This window comes from Arachis stenosperma, chromosome 7, assembly GCF_014773155.1.
Source record: "Arachis stenosperma cultivar V10309 chromosome 7, arast.V10309.gnm1.PFL2, whole genome shotgun sequence".
In the NCBI taxonomy this organism is placed as follows: domain Eukaryota; kingdom Viridiplantae; phylum Streptophyta; class Magnoliopsida; order Fabales; family Fabaceae; genus Arachis; species Arachis stenosperma.
Window position 1 is genome coordinate 43,296,068 of NC_080383.1, and position 14,539 is coordinate 43,310,606.

Sequence of the window (14,539 nt, forward strand, 5' to 3'; positions counted from 1 at the left end):
TGGTTTGAATTTGAAGGGTGAGGTTGGTGGGGTTTTATGAAGGATGGATGTGAGTGGTGAAGAGAAAGATGGGATTTGATAGGTGAGGGGTTTTTGGGGAAGAGGTGTTGAGGTGATTGGTGAATGGGGGAAGAAGAGAGAGAGTGATGGTAGGGTCCTGTGGGGTCCACAGATCCTGTAGTGTCAAGGAAAAGGCATCCTTGCACCAAATGGCATCAAAATCCACGTTTTGAGCCTTTTCTGGCGTTAAACGCCGGGCTGGTGCCCATTCCTGGCGTTTAACGCCAGGTTTTTGCCCTTTACTGGCGTTTAACGCCAGTCTGGTGCCCCTTTCTGGCGTTAAACGCCCAGAAGGGTGCCAGACTGGGCGTTAAACGCCCAACTGCTAGGCTGACTGGCGTTTGAACGCCAGCAGCATCTTCCTCCAGGGTGTGCTATTTTTCTTCCTGTTTTTCATTTTGTTTTTGCTTTTTTCATTGTTTTTGTGACTTCTTATGATCATCAACCTACAAAAAAAGATAAAATAACAAAAGAAAATAATTAATTATAAAACATTGGGTTGCCTCCCAACAAGCGCTTCTTTACTGTCATTAGCTTGACAGAGGACTCTCATGGAGCCTCAAAGATGCTCAGAACCGTGTTGGAACTTCCCAACACCAAACTTAGAGTTTGATTGTGGCCTCCCAACACCAAACTTAGAGTCTGACTGTGGGGGCTCTGTTTGGCTCTGTTTTGAGAGAAGCTCTTCATGCTTCTTTTCCATGATGACAGAGGGATATCCTTGGGCCTTAAACACCAAGGATTCTTCATTCACTTGAATGATCAACTCTCCTCTATCAACATCAATTACAGCCTTTGCTGTGGCTAGGAAGGGTCTGCCAAGGATAATTGATTCATCCATGCACTTCCCAGTCTCTAGGACTATGAAATCAGTAGGAATGTAATGGTCTTCAACCTTAACCAGAACATCCTCTACAAGTCCATAGGCTTGTTTTCTTGAGTTGTCTGCCATCTCTAGTGAGATTTTTGCAGCTTGCACCTCAAAGATCCCTAATTTCTCCATTACAGAGAGGGGCATGAGGTTTATACTTGACCCCAAGTCACACAAGGCCTTCTTGAAGGTCATGGTGCCTATGGTACAAGGTATAGAAAACTTCCCAGGATCCTGCCTCTTTTGAGGTAATTTCTGCCTAGACAAGTCATCCAGTTTTTTGGTGAGCAAGGGAGGTTCATCCTCCCAAGTCTCATTTCCAAATAACTTGTCATTCAGCTTCATGATTGCTCCAAGGTATTTAGCAACTTGCTCCTCAGTGACATACTCCTCCTCTTCAGAGGAAGAATACTCATCAGAGCTCATGAAAGGCAGTAGTAAGTCCAAGGGAATCTCTATGGTCTCAGTTTGAGCCTCAGATTCCCAAGGTTCCTCATTGGGGAACTCATTGGAGGCCAGTGGACGTCCAGTGAGGCCTTCCTCAGTGGCGTTCACTGCCTCTTCTTCCTCCCAGAATTCGGCCATATTTATGGCTTTGCACTCTCCTTTTGGATTTTCTTCAGTGTTACTTGGGAGAGTGCTTGGGGGAAGTTCAGTAATTTTCTTGCTCAGCTGACCCACTTGTCCTTCCAAATTCCTAATGGAGGATCTAGTTTCAGTCATGAAACTTTGAGTGGTTTTGATTAGATCAGAGACCATGGTTGCTAAGTCAGAGGTATTCTGCTTAGAGCTCTCTGTCTGTTGCTGAGAAGATGATGGAAAAGGTTTACCATTGTTAAACCTGTTTCTTCCACCATTATTGTTATTGAAACCTTGTTGAGGTCTCTCTTGATTCTTCCATGAGAGATTTGGGTGATTTCTCCATGAAGAATTATAGGTGTTTCCATAGGGTTCTCCTAGGTAATTCACCTCTTCCATGGAAGGGTTCTCAGGATCATAAGCTTCTTCCTCAGATGAAGCATCCTTAGTACTGTTTGGTGCATTTTGCATTCCAGACAGACTTTGAGAAATCAGATTGACTTGTTGAGTCAATATTTTATTCTGAGCCAAAATGGCATTCAGAGTGTCAATTTCAAGAACTCCTTTCTTCTGACTAGTCCCATTGTTCACAGGATTCCTTTCAGAAGTGTACATGAATTGGTTATTTGCAACCATTTCAATCAGTTCTTGAGCCTCAGTAGGCGTCTTCTTCAGATGAAGAGATCCTCCAGCAGAGCTATCCAAAGACATCTTGGATAGTTCAGAGAGACCATCATAGAAAATACCTATGATGCTCCATTCAGAAAGCATGTCTGAAGGACATCTTCTGATTAATTGTTTGTATCTTTCCCAAGCTTCATAGAGGGATTCTCCATCCTTCTGTCTGAAGGTTTGGACTTCCACTCTAAGCTTACTCCATCTTTGTGGTGAAAAGAACTTTGCCAAGAAGGCATTGACTAGCTTTTCCCAAGAGTCCAGGCTTTCTTTAGGTTGAGAATCCAACCATATTCTAGCTCTGTCTCTTACAGCAAAAGGGAATAGCATCAGTCTATAGACCTCAGGGTTAACCCCATTAGTCTTTACTATGTCACAGATTTGCAGGAATTCAGCTAAAAACTGATGAGGATCTTCCATTGGAAGTCCATGGAACTTGCAATTCTGTTGCATTAGAGAAACTAATTGAGGCTTAAGCTCAAAGTTGTTTGCTCCAATGGCAGGGATAGAGATGCTTCTCCCATAGAAATCAGGAGTAGGTGCAGTAAAGTCACCAAGCACCTTCCTTGCATTGTTGGCATTGTTGTTGTTTTCGGCTGCCATGTGTTCTTCTTCCTTGAAGAATTCGGTCAGGTCCTCTAAAGAGAGTTGTGCTTTGGCTTCTCTTAGCTTTCGCTTCAAGGTTCTCTCAGGTTCAGGGTCAGCTTCAACAAGAATGCCTTTGTCTCTGCTCCTGCTCATATGAAAGAGAAGAGAAAAAGAAAATGTGGAATCCTCTATGTCACAGTATAGAGATTCCTTGAAATGTCAGAGGAAAGAGAAATAGAAAGAAGAAGGAGAAGAAGAATTCGAACTTTAGTTAGATAAGGTTCGAATTGTGCATTCAGAAGGAGTGGTACTCCATAAATAGAAGGATGTGGGAAGGAGGGAAGAGAATTTTCGAAAATTCATTTAAAAGATTTTGAAAACATTTTGAAAATTTGATTGATAATTTTCGAAAATTAAAAGTGAAAAAGAAATCAAGTGATTTTTGAAAAAGATTTTGAAATTAGAAATTAAAAAGATTTGATTGAAAACTATTTTGAAAAAGATGTGGTTAAAAAGATTTAATTGAAAAGTTATGGTTTTAAAAAGATGTGATTGAGAAGATATGATTTGAAAACAATTTTAAAGGATATGATTTGAAAACAATTTGAAAAGATATGATTTTACAATTAATGACTTGCCTAACAAGAAAAGATATGATTCAAACATAAAACCTTCCTCAACAGAAAAGGCAACAATTTTGAGATGTTCAATCAAATCATTAATTGTTAGTAAGTATCTTTTAAAAAGGAAAGAAATTGATTTTGAAACATTTGATTGAAAAGATTTGATTTGAAAAAGATTTGATTTTGAAAAACTAAAAAAATTGATTTGAAAACAAAATCTTCCCCCTAGTACCATCCTGGCGTTAAACGCCCAGAATGGTATACATTCTGGCGTTTAACGCCCAAAATGCTACCTCTTTGGGCGTTAAACGCCCAACCAGGTGCCCTGGCTGGCGTTTAAACGCCAGTCTGCCTTCTTCACTGGGCATTTTTGAATGCTCAGCTTTTTCTGTGTAATTCCTCTGCAGTATGTTCTAAATCTTCAATTCTTTGTATCATTGACTTGAAAAGACACAAATTAAAAATATTTTTGGATTTTTTTTTTTAATAATCAAAATGCAAAAGGAATCAATTAACAATGCATGCAAGACACCAAACTTAGCAGTTTGTATACTACTGACACTAACAATATGAGAATGCATATGAGACACACAAAATGCTTCAAGTCAATAGAATTCAAAGGTTAGAACACAAAAATCATCAAGAATTACTTGAGGATCCTTAAGACACATGAATGAATGCATGCAATTGACACCAAACTTAAGATGAGACACTAGACTTAAGCATGAAACATCAAATATTTTTGGTTTTTATGATTTTGTAAATTTTTTTTTTTGTGTTTTTCAAAAATTAAGTGGGAAAAGGTATCAAAATTCTTAATGAGAATTCCAGGAATCAGTGCAATGCTAGTCTAAGACTCCGGTCCAGGAATTAGACATGGCTTCACAGCCAGCCAAGCTTTCAAAGAAAGCTTCGGTCCAAAACACTAGACATGGCCAGAGGCCAGCCAAGCCTTAGCAAATCACTGCTCCAAAAGCAAGATTGATAAGAAATCAACAAGTTCTTGTGGTGATAAGTTGAAACCTCGGTCCAATGAGATTAGACATGGCTTCTCAGCCAGCCAGATTTCAACAAATCATCATGAAACTCTAGAATTCATCTTTAAGAATTTCGAAAAAAATAATACCTAATCTAAGCAACAAGATGAACCGTCAGTTGTCCAGCCTAAACAATCCCGGGCAATAACACCAAAAACTTGATGTTGTTGCCGAATCTTGGCACTGATGTTACCAAAAGCTTGCTCAAAACTTGAACAATCCCCGGCAACGGCGCCAAAAACTTGGTGCGCGAAATTGTGAACAATACTTTTTCACAACTCAAATAATCCCTGGTAATGGCTCCAAGAACTTGGTGGCTCAATACCATGGCATTACACAACTTCACACAACTAACCAGCAAGTGCACTGGGTCGTCCAAGTAATAAACCTTACGTGAGTAAGGGTCGATCCCACGGAGATTGTTAGTATTGAAGCAAGCTATGGTCATCTTGTAAATCTTAGTCAGGCAAACTCAAATATATATGATGATGAACGAAAATAACATAGAAAATAAGGATAGTGATACTTATGTATATCATTGGTGTAAGAGCTTCAGACAAGCGTATGAAGATGCCTTCCCTTCCGTCTCTCTGCTTTCCTAATGCCTTCATCCAATCCTTTCTTACTCCTTTCCATGGCAAGCTCGTGTAAGGTTTCACTGTTGTCAGCAGCTACCTCCCATCCGCGCAGTGAAAGTGATGAGCGGATAATTTGTATGCTTTTTGGCATTGTTTTTAGTATGTTTTTAGTATCTTTTAGTTAGTTTTTAGTATATTTTTATTAGTTTTTAATTAAAATTCGCTTTTCTGGACTTTACTATGGGTTTGTGTGTTTTTCTGTGATTTCAGGTATTTTCTGACTGAAATTGAGGGTCCTGAGCAAAAATCTGATCCAGAGACTGAAAAGGACTGCAGATGCTGTTGGATTCTGACCTCCCTGCACTCAAAGTGGATTTTCTGGAGCTACAGAAGCCCAATTGGCGCGCTCTCAACGGCATTGGAAAGTAGACATCCTGGGCTTTCCAGCAATATATAATAGTCCATACTTTGTCCAAGATTTGATGGCCCAAACCCGCGTAGCAATCCGGCCTCAGAAATTCCAGCGTTAAACGCCGGAACTGGAATAAAAGTTGGAGTTAAACGCCCAAACTGGCATGAGAACTGGCGTTTAACTCCAGAAAAGGTCTCTACACGAATTTCCTTCATTGCTCAGCCCAAGCACACACCAAGTGGGTCAGGAAGTGGATTTTTCTGTCATTTACTCATTTCTGTAAACCTTAGGATACTAGTTTACTACTTATAGGACCTTTTTACATTGTAATCAGACCCTTATGACCCCATAACATTTTGTACACGTTCTTTCCACAGTATGACCCTCTAAACCCCATGGTTGGGGGTGAGGAGCTCTGCTGTGTCTTGATGGATTAATGCAATTACTACTGTTTCTTATTCAATCATGCTTGCTTCCATTCTAAGATAACACTTGTTCTTAATCCGGATGAATGTGATGATCCGTGACAATCATCATCATTCTCAACCATGAACACGTGCCTGACAACCACCTCTGTTCTATCTTAGATTGAGTAGTTATCTCTTGGGTTCTTTAATTGGAATCTTCGTGGTATAGGCAGGACCTGATGGCAGCATTCAAGAGAATCCGGAAGGTCTAAACCTTGTCTGTGGTATTCTGAGTAGGATTCAATGATTGAATGACTGTGACGTGCTTCAAACCTGTAACCTACTGGGCGTTAGTGACAGACGCAAAAGAGTTATTCTATTCCGGTAGGGGAGGGAACCAAACCGGTGATTGGCAGCACTGTGACAGAGTGTGTGCATTAGCTTTCACTGCGCGGATGGGAGGTAGCTGCTGACAACAGTGAGACCCTACACGAGCTTGCCATGGAAGGAGACATGCGTGTTTGATGAAGAAGATAGTAGGAAAGCAGAGATTCGGAAGATGGAGCATCTCCAAACCTCAACCCATTCTCCATTACTGCAGTACAAGTAACCATTACATGTTCTTTTGCTTCTTACAATCAATCCTGATAATTTCTGATATCCTGACTAAGATTTACAAGATAACCATAGCTTGCTTCAAGCCGACAATCTCCGTGGGATCGACCCTTGCTCACGCAAGGTATTACTTGGACGACCCAGTGCACTTGCTGGTTAGTTGTGCGGGATTGCAAAAGTGTTATTGCAATTTCGTGCACCAGAAAGCTAATGCACACACTCTGTCGCAGTGCTGCCAATCACCGGTTTGGTTCCCTCCCCTACCGGAATAGAATAACTCTTTTGCGTCTGTCACTAACACCCAGTAGGTTACAGGTTTGAAGCACGTCACAGTCATTCAATCATTGAATCCTACTCAGAATACCACAGACAAGGTTAGACCTTCCGGATTCTCTTGAATGCTGCCATCAGTTCTTGCCTATACCACGAAGACTCTGATCTCACGGAATGGTTGGCTCGTTTGTCAGGCGAGCACTCGGTTGTCAGGCGATCAACCATGCATCATGCAATCAGGAATCCAAGAGATATTCACTAAGCCTCAGATGCTTGTAGAACAAGAATGGTTGTCAGTCACCTTGTTCATGGGTGAGAATGGTGATGGGCGTCAATCATCACCTTCATCATGTTGAAGAACAAGTGATATCTTGGATAAAGAACAAGCGGAATTGAATGGAAGAACAATAGTAATTGCATTAATACTCGAGGTACAGCAGAGCTCCACACCTTAATCTATGGTGTGTAGAAACTCCACCGTTGAAAATACATAAGCATAAGGTCTAGGCATGGCCGAATGGCCAGCCTCCCAATGATCTAAGATAGCATAAAACTCAAAGATAGCTACCAAGATGTTCCTAATACAATAGTAAAAGGTCCTACTTATAGAAAACTAGTACATAGATGAGTAAATGACATAAAAATCCACTTCCGGGCCCACTTGGTGTGTGCTTGGGCTGAGCAATGAAGCATTTTCGTGTAGAGACTCTCCTTGGAGTTAAACGCCAGCTTTGGTGCCAGTTTGGGCGTTTAACTCCCATTTGGGTGCCAGTTCCAGCGTTTAACGCTGGGATTTCTTGAGGTGACTTTGAACGCCGGTTTGGGCCATCAAATCTTGGGCAAAGTATGGACTATCATATATTGCTGGAAAGCCCAGGATGTCTACTTTCCAACGCCGTTGAGAGCGCGCCAATTGGGCTTCTGTAGCTCCAGAAAATCCGCTTCGAGTGCAGGGAGGTCAGAATCCAACAGCATCTGCAGTCCTTTTTGGTCTCTGGATCAGATTTTTGCTCAGGTCCCTCAATTTCAGCCAGAAAATACCTGAAATCACAGAAAAACACACAAACTCATAGTAAAGTCCAGAAAAGTGAATTTTAACTAAAAACTAATAAAAATATACTAAAAACTAACTAGATCATATCAAAAACATACTAAAAACAATGCCAAAAAGTATACAAATCATCCGCTCATCAATCGCCTGACACGCTTGTAGCTAAAAGCATGAAACTATGAGACTCACTTCACTACAATTCACTTTAACAGAATTCAAATAATATCCTTTTGTCACCACCGGTCTTTTTGACCTTTTAGATATAAATTGCACTAATCGTTCAAAATAATCTAGCAGTACGTGATGCTTTGATAGACAATCCAAGCCCAGAATTAGATCAAGTCTGGTCATCAGAAAGCAAATCAAATCATGGCCAAAGGTTTGGTATTTAATTCGAAATGAGACTTGTTGACAGCCAATGGCGCCGTTGCTGGGGAATTGCAATGGTGTTATGTTATTGGTTATTGTATATATGTGAATAGTGTGAATATGTTTGCTTTTGTTAGCTCTTGCTAGTTTTAGGATTTAATTTTCTTGCTTCTTATTTGATTTTGTTTTCATTTTCCTCTTGCTATCATGAATTCTCACCTTGGCAATGAGTTTGGTTATCAACATGTTGTAGGAAATAAGGACTATAATGAAGATGTGTACCAAGGATGGGACAACCAAAGGTGGGAGGAGCCATATGTATATGATCAATCTTCATGGCAACAACCTCCACCAATGTACTATGAAGAAGAGCCATTCTATGATGCATACCAATCCAATGGCTATGGTGAATCTCCTTGTGACTTTCAAGAAACACCACCATATGCCTATGAACCCCCTCCTCAACATAGCTTTGAACTACCATGCTCACAAGCCCTCTACCACCAAGCACCTTCATATGACCCTAATCCTTATCCACCATACCAATCACCTTTTGAGCCATGTGAGCCACATATTGAACCACCACCATTCCAACCTCAATACTTCCAAGAGCCACCTTCTCCATATTATGACCAAGATGAACCACCCCCAATGTATGAGAACTTTCAACCACAAGATGAATTCTACATTCCACCACAACCCTCTATGGAAGAATTTTCATGTCCATCTTTCAAGGAAGCAATGGATCGACTTCAAGCAACCGTCCATGAAAAGTTAGATGCATGGGACTCATACCATATGTCCAAGGATGATTGTGAAGGAGCAATCGAAGAGGGAAGTAGGAAGGGGATTGTAGAATCTCACTTGAGAACAATAGATTGGAGTGTGTTGAGCAACAAATGGAACAAATGGAGTACATAGAACCACCACATCATTACTATGATGAACCACCTTCCTATTATGAACACTTCCCCCAATATGATGAACCCTCCCATCCACTCCAACCTCTAATGGATGAAACCCTTGGTGTTCTTCTTCAAGGACAAGAGGAGATGACAAGGGATGTGCAACAATTCATGACCGCCTTGGATGAGGTGGTAAACCGGCTAGCATCCCAACTTTTGGACACTCAAGGAACTCCCATGGCTACATGCGGAGAATTTAAAGAGGAACATAGCATGAAGGAGAGATTGGAAACTCCGATGGAAAAGGAGGAACGCTACTTTGTGTTAGAACAATTGGAGGAACCTATGACCATTGAAGAAAAGGAAGAAGTGGTTGAAGACTTAGGAGATGCGGAACCTCCATGGGGACCTAGAGTTATAGAAAACTCCTCCAAGAAGATTGAAGTTGATGTTGAGGAGGAATGTGCACAACCTCCGAGGCATATTCTATATGAAGACTTGGATAGAATGAAGCAAGAATTGAGTTCTCTTGGTGATGAAGATCATGCATCCAATCTTCTTGGTGAAGAATCCTTTGAATTTGAAGAACCTTCTCCCAATGAATTTGAAAGTGATGTGGAGGTAGATTTCTCTCAACCTCCCATTTATGAATTGAGTGATGGAGAAGAGTTAGATGAAGTTGATGAACAAAGGATTGAGAATGAAGAAGTTTATGAAGAGGTGGAGATTGACAAGGAAGCAAACAAGGGAGTAGAGCTTGCAAGCACATTGGAGATACCTCTCCCCAAGCCACCACCATCCATTCTCTCATTCAAGTGGGTAAATTTCTTATACTTAAGCTTTGTTATTCCCCTTGAATATGATTTGCTTGAGACGAATGGTCAACTTAGAAAAATTAGTGGCTTTGAGAGTAAAAAGAAGATGGTTAGTGGTTGGAAGCATCATTCTAGGTTCATTATGGTCACATGTCCAAAGCTTGATAGCAAAGGTTGGTGTATAACTAGAGTACATGGGTCTAGAAGGATATTTGGTCACTTTGTTGAGAATTCACCTTGCTCACCACCCACATGGATTAATGATAATCAACTTGGAGATGGGTGTGAAGACAAAATATGGGATCCGGGAACACATAAGGATCAACATTGGGAGCCCATGGTTTGTGAAGAACTCCATCAAAGCTTGGAGATATTAATCTTGAATGATGGAGCTTATTGGAAGTCCAAGCATTGATGGAAGTTCCAAGATGAGTACAAGCACAACCCACCTTGAGAGAAGCTCTCCATAAGTCTAACTTAAGGACAATAAATAAAAGTGCTGGGTGGGAGACATCCCACCATGGTAAATTCTTTTCATTTTTTTCTCTTTTGTACATACTAATAGAATTAGTTTACTTTTATGTTGTGATGAATTTGTTGAGTCTAATTGGCAGTTTAGTATGTTAAATAAGGTTTTATGGTGTTTTGGTAGCTGTTTGGAGGTTTGGAATGCTTGGATTGGTGCAAAAATATAGCAAAAAATTTTTTTTTTGTAAAATAGAGTACCATCCACGCACACGCGCCATGCGTGAGTACGCGTGCATCAAGCGTTTTGGACCATCCACGCGCACGCGCCATGCGTGCGTACGCGTGGATTGAGAAGTTCCACCTTCCCTACATTGACCAGAGAGTTGTGCCTGCGCTGCTCCAACGTTGTGCCTTTGGCACAACCCCACTCGCACGTACGCGCACATGACGCGTACGCACAACTCTCGAAATAAACCATCCGCGCATGCGCGCGTACGCGCGGATGTCCTTCTTTCACTACATTTCTTTTCTTCTCCTCTTTCCATTTCTTTCCCTCTCCTTTCTTCTTCCATTCTTCTACCTCTCACCCAACACTTCCAAATACCATTGATAACCATTTATTTTAGTTAACTAATTAGTTAGTCAGTTAGTTGATAGTTAGTTTTAGTTAGTTTTTCATTTCATTTTCTCTTTTTTATTGTAAGTGTTGGATTGTTATTCTTGTTTACCATTAATTGTTGTTGAGTATTGAAAAGGGATGTTTTCTTAACATCATTATGTTTATAATCTTTGTTAGATTCTATTTTTGAGGTTATATTTTGCTACTTGGTTTTGAATTTTTCATGCTTACCTTTTGAAAATACCAAGTAATGAGAATTGCCTTCGAGCTTGTGACTCTTTTGAATTGCATGTTGTAGCTAGCCACCATGTGATTTGAACTCTCTCTTTGAGTAGGCAACTTTTTGATGGATGATGTTGTGCATTTACCTTAATGCATTGTGCTTCTTGTTCATATACATCCATATATGTTTGACTTGAATGCTTTCATGCTTCTTTAATGCTTGTTTTACCTTACAAGTTTACTTAAAGCATCTCAAGCACACTAGGATAAGTGATGTACACGCTTCTTTTGCGACATGACTTTTATGCTAATGTGTGTTCTAAAAGGTGCCTAATTTAGAATTCTCACACTTATTTGTCATTAATGTCACACTAATTCACTCACTCAATTCTAGTGATATACCTCATTCCAACAATTATGCTTCCTTGCTTTTGTTTTCCCATCTTATGGTGTTATATTTTTGTTTTTCATAAAGGATGCACCACAAGCAATAACAGAAGCAAGACTAAGAACATGCAGCAATCCGGAGATTCACCGTACCCCCTTGCTCATCTTTGAGTGCACCGAGGATGATGCAAACTTTTAAGTGTGGGGAGGTCGTCCGACCGGTCGGCGATTTTTGGTGACAAATTTCTAATCCCAACACTTTTGCATTTCATTCTAGAATTTTAGGATTTTTATTGCATTTTCCTATTTTTGCATACATATACACAATAAGCTTAGTCAAAATAATGAAAATTTTCAAGATTTCTATCTATAGGGCATCAATTGATTTGAGTGAAAACTTTTCATAGAACTTGCTTGAATTATATATATATTGTGGAGCATGTTTTTGAGCTATGATCATAAGCTTGTGAGATTTGAGCCTAATGGTGTGGTTACATCTTATAACCACTTATTTTCCTTCTTGTGTGCATTATTCTCTTTCTATGATTGTAATTTTTGAATTGTTTGATTCTTTATGTCCATTATTTTGTATATTCATGCATTTATATGATTGAGGCCATCATTTTATTTATCTCACTTACCCAAATGGCCTTACCTTTTATCTTCCATTGTTAGCCAACTTTGAGCCTACGCTTAACCCACTTGTTCTTATTTTAGCACATTACAAGCCTTAAAGCGGAAAACAATAAAAGTTCTTAATTTGGATCTTTGACTAGCTTAGGCTAGTATGTGTGTGTATCATTCAAGTGTAGGAAATCTTGGGACATTGGGTGAATAAAAGGGTAGTCTTGCATTTTTGTTGTGAATATCGGGAATTGGGTACATGCTCATGTATTGATTAAATGTATAGACCTTATGCATTGACGTTCTTGTATATGAAAGAAAGGAAGAAAAAAAAAAGAAATAAAGAAAAGAAAAGAAAAAAAATATGAAAAGAAAAGAAGAAAGAAAAAAGAAGAAAAAGATAGAAATAAAAAAAATGGGACAAAATGCCCTAAAGCAAAGTGTAGCTCAATAAAATCAATGCATAAGTATTGTGAAATGAAAAGGGATACATGAGTATGTGAAAAAGCGAAAAATGGGTAGTTAGGTTAGAACTTAATTGTATAGGATGTCATAGGTTAGGTGTGAAGTTTAAGCTTATCAAAGATTCAAATTTCAAGCTCACTTGACCAAATCTGCATCCTACCTTGACCCTAGCCCCATTACAACCAAAGAAAAGACCTCATGATAGATGTAAGCATGCATGAAATATATGTTGATTGTTAGAAGAAAAACAAATCTTAAAAAGCATGATTAGGAGAGAATTGAGTGAATCAACCCTAAACACTTGAGCGAATAGAATGCAAACACATCCGGTGAGGGTTTGATGCTCAATTACATGCTTCCATCCATAAATATCGCTTTTCATGCAAGTTTGTAAAAATATTTAATAACTCAATTCAATTGTGGATTAGACTTGCTAGTCCTTAGCCCTTGTGCATATATGCTTCTTGGGAACTGATTTATTTTGACTAAGTAATTGCATTCATGTACATAGTTGCATATAGGTAGATTGCACTTAGTTAGTTTCCATTAAATAAATGCCATGCCCCTTACCTCATTCTTGGTTTAAGCATGAGGACATGCTTGGTTTAAGTGTGGGGAGGTTGATAAACCCTATTTTTAGGGTTTATCTTGTATTGATTTTAGGAGATTTTAATACCTTTTACCCACATTTATTCAATGAATTAGCATGATTTTGTGATTGTCTCCTTATTTGTGCTTAGATGTGAAAACATGCTTTTAGACCTTTAATTTGATGATTTTTTATCTCCCTTTGATTCCACTAGATGCCTTGATGTGTTTGTTAGTGATTTCATATTGAAAAGGCTAGGAATGGATCAAAGGAGTGAAGAGGAAAGCATGCAAAGTGGAGAAATCATGGAAAGTCAAAGAAGTTGAACTCGCCTATGGACGCGCGCGCACACTTGGCGCTTGCGCGCACCTTGCAAATCACCCCATGGACGCGTACGTGGGCTGTGCGCGTACGCGTCGGTGCCGGTTTATGATTTTTTAATGAAAACGCACCCAACGAACTCTCAAGGGTTGTGGGGCCCAATCTCAACCAACTTTGGCACCAGAAATGCTATTTAAAGCCAAGGAATGAAGAGCAAAGGGATTCCAATCATTCACACACATTAGGATTAGTTAGAAGTAGTTTCTAGAGAGAGAAACTCTCTCTTCTATCTAGAATTAGGATTAGGATTAGGTTTAGTTCTTAGATCTAGGTTTTAATTCATGCACTCTTCTACTTCTACTCTTCAATTCCTTGTAGTTACATTCATTCTTCTTCCATTCTTTTGTTGTAATCTCTTTTATGTTGTTCTTGTATTTTGTTGTAGATCTACTCTTGTTCCTTCTCTTTTCTTTCAATTCAATTCAAGGTAATTCAATAATACTTGTGTTTCTTTTGATTGTTGTTGTTAATTCTTTTCAATAATTGTTGTTAGATTTCATTCTTGTTGTCAATTTACTATGCTTTTCTTTTGTGCCTTCCAAGTGTTTGATGAAATGCTTGGTTGGATTTTAGTGTAGGTTTTGTTCTTCTTGGCCTAGGTAGAGTAATTAGTGACTCTTGAGTTATCTAATTCCTTTGTTGATTGATAATTAGAAGTTGCTAATTAATTTGAATGCCTCTAAAGCTAGTCTTTCCTTTAGGAGTTGATTAGGACTTGAGGAATCAAATTCATTCATCCACTTGACTTTCCTCCATGGTTAGAGGTTAACTAAGTGGGAGTAATGGACAATTTATTATCACAATTGAGGAGGATAACTAGGATGGAACTTCTAGTTTTCATACCTTGCCAAGAGCTTTGTTAGTTGTTAGTTTATTATCTTTGCCATTTATATTTCTTGTCTAAAATCTCAAAAACCCCAAAATAA

General features: G+C 39.2%; 1 non-coding gene across 1 annotated transcript; it reads left to right on the forward strand.

Moving 5' to 3' along the window:
- The first annotated feature begins 2,275 nt into the window (after positions 1-2,275).
- Positions 2,276-2,383, forward strand: LOC130942470 (small nucleolar RNA R71). The gene has a single exon (XR_009071040.1). It is a non-coding gene; the product is annotated as a small nucleolar RNA R71 (small nucleolar RNA).
- Positions 2,384-14,539: the final 12,156 nt, after the last annotated feature.